The sequence below is a fragment of the Pelobates fuscus genome, chromosome 3, assembly GCF_036172605.1.
Source record: "Pelobates fuscus isolate aPelFus1 chromosome 3, aPelFus1.pri, whole genome shotgun sequence".
Classification (NCBI taxonomy): domain Eukaryota; kingdom Metazoa; phylum Chordata; class Amphibia; order Anura; family Pelobatidae; genus Pelobates; species Pelobates fuscus.
Genome location: NC_086319.1, coordinates 390,282,492 through 390,285,752, shown reverse-complemented (window position 1 = coordinate 390,285,752; position 3,261 = coordinate 390,282,492).

Below are 3,261 nucleotides of genomic sequence, written 5' to 3'. Positions count from 1 at the left end.
GGTATGCCATAACCCCAGAGGCATGTCGTCAGCAGTTCCGAGAACTTCGGAAACAGGACTGGGACTCACTCACGGAGTGGGCACATCGGTTAACCCGGGCCGCCAAGGGGTGGATACAAGCAGCCAATACCGTGGAAGACATGCTACAACTACTTTTATTGGAGCAGTTCTTTCAGGGACTGACCCCGGACTTACAAAATTGGTTGAGGGACAGGAAACCACATACCTTACCAGAGGCAGCAAAACTGGCGGACGAGTACCAAGATGCCAGAAGGGCACAACGGACTCAATCACGTCACAGCAACGGGGCAGCGGCACCACCTCCAGCTGCCGCCACACTCCTGCCACCCCATCCCAGGGGGGAAACTACCAACCACCACCCAGGTACAACAACCATTCTTCTATTCGCTGTCACACCTGCAATCAACAGGGCCACATACAGCGAGATTGTCCCCGAAATAGGAGCCGAACAACATGGAACAACCAAACCAACCCCTCCAGTACCAGGGCAGCAGTGCATTGCTACCAGAGTGAACCCTGCATGAAGTCAACCCGGTACAGGCTGCTTCAGACAACCGCCAAGGCCATCGCCAGGGGGTCCATGTGGAGGGAAAGCGCATCCAGGGTCTGCGAATCTCTGGGGCCACCATAACCTTGGTTCGTAGCCACTTGGTCCCAAAGAATCAGTTCACTGGGGAGTGCATAGCCGTACGGGTGGCAGGGGGAGCTATATACAAAATTCCCACTGCCAGGGTACATTTGGATTGGGGAGCGGGGTCCGGGGTGGGCCCATGCAGGATTTACCGGCCGACGTTATTTTGAGCAATGACTTGGGGGAGCTAACTTTAGCCTTTGTGCCACAACATCCGGTGCAGCAAGCTTTACCAGTTGTTACCCGGCAGCAGGCCCGCACCACCGCATCCTCCAACCACTCTGAGGCTCAGACGCTTCTCTGTTTGGATTGGGAGCAGTGCTGAGCCAAGTGGGAGCCGATGGCGGCGAGTATCCAGTAGCTTACTTAAGCAGAAAACTTTTACCACGGGAAGTAAGCTATGCCGCCATCGATAAAGAATGCCTGGCAGTGGTGTGGGCCCTCAAGAAGCTGCAACCCTATTTATATGGACAACAATTCTCACTGCTCACAGATCATAACCCATTGGTGTGGCTAAACCGAGTGTCGGGAGACAACGCCAGGCTGCTGCGCTGTTGCCGTGTGCTTGTTCAACCATTGTTTTCCTTCCACTCTTTTTGTGCACCCACACATTTATTGGCTTCTTAAACAACATAGCAGATAAGACTTTCTTGTGAAATCATACATTAATACATAGAATGTGACGGCAGATAAGAACCATTCGGCCCATCTAGTCTGCCCAATCTTCTAAATACTTTCTCTAGTCCCTGGCCTTATCTTATAGCTAGGTTAGTCTTATGCCCATCCCAAGCATGCTTAAACTCCTTTACTGTGTTAACCTCTACCACTTCAGTGTGGAAAAACTAGACACTAACAGACTGGGAAAGGACTGTTCTGCTACAAATAGGCTTGTTCGGGACTTTTTAAAATGGCCGTATCGGTATTATATGTATATATGCCCCAGGCAATCTTTTCCCGAACCAGAACTCCGTCCTGTTCTGGAAAACGATTAAAACTACCGAATGCGTGACCACCCCGGTGTGGTCGTGTGCCGCTCATTACCAGCATGAAACAATGTTGCCAGTGTTAAATAGGGTTAGTGTGTGGCCGCCGTTCGTATGCCGAACACGTGGCGGCGGCCATCTTAAACGCACAAATAGCGGTGTTTGGTCGTCGAGTGTCTGGAACTCAAATCGGACACTTGACTAACCAAACACCACTAAGACCTCCAGGGATACCGAAAAGACCGATCAAAACCCACGAACGGCCCGCCGTTCGGTAGGATGAATCACATGAACCAGGGGATTCATCCGAACGTTAGATTAACACTGGGTGGCATTCACTTTTGGGACTTTTGATGTGTGAACTGAGACCGACCGCAGGGCCAAAACTCATGGAACTATTTTCGGCTACTTTGCCCGTGCGGTCGGTCAAATCTTTAACCAGGGCTCGAGTCCTGCAGGGACGCGTGGGAACGGCGTTCCTGCACTTTTTTTAGAGCAGGAACGCCGTTCCCGTTTGTGGTCCTGCAGGCACTCGGGGGGCGGCAAAAAATGCCGCCCCCAAATGCCCCTGTGTTTCCCCTGTCATGGGGGGCCCAAGAGGTGGCCTAATGGTCACCTGAAGGACCCCCCCCGGCCGGCTCTTGTCTCGCTGTCAGACGCGGCGAGGGAGCTGTGTTCTCTCTGCTCCCTCTCGCCACGCGCCGTTTGCTGATGACGTCATATTCCGGCTCCCGGCATCAGCAGACAGCCTGCGCGGCGAGAGAGAGCAGAGAGGACACAGCTCCCTCGCCGCGTCTGACAGCGAGACAAGAGCCGCCCGCACTGAAGCCCCACTGGACAGCCGATATGAACTGATCAGCCCACCCAGACTGCCCCTTTTAATAGCTGTTGATGCTATAAATCTGCAAAAAAGGTTTTATTAGTACAGCCGCATGCTTATCCCAAACAACTCTGCTGTTATTTGCAATGTGTCCATAACTTTTTTTTCCCCACTGTTACGCCTAATGTGATTAATTGTTTTATTTATATATTTTTCTTTAGCTAAAACATATTTTTGGGAGGAATGGGGAGAGGACGGGGTGAGGGGAATATTTTTTGTGTTAGTATGAAGTTTGATGTGTTTTGTCAAAAAACAAAACGCCAGCTCTCCAGGTAGGGAGGCTGGGTGGACATTTTTAATTTTTAAAAAAATATGCAATAATTCTTGTGTATATGTGTGTGTCTGGGAGTGTGTGTCTGGGAGTGTATGTGTGTGTGTGTGTCTGGGAGTGTGAGTGTGTGTGTCTGTGAGTGTATGTATGTGTGTGTGTATGTGTCTGGGAGTGTGTGTGTGTATGTGTCTGGGAGTGTGTGTGTGTGTGTGTGTGTCTGGGAGTGTGTGTGTGTATGTGTCTGGGAGTGTGTGTGTGTATGTGTCTGGGAGTGTGTGTGTGTGTGTATGTGTCTGGGAGTGTGTGTGTCTGTCTGGGAGTGTATGTGTGTTTGTGTCTGGGAGTGTGTGTATGTATGTGTATTTGTGTGTTGGTGTCTGTGTGTGTGTGTGTGTCTGGGAGTGTGTGTGTCTGGGAGTGTGTGTGTCTGTGAGTGTATGTGTGTCTGTGAGTGTGTGTGTGTGTGTCTATCTGT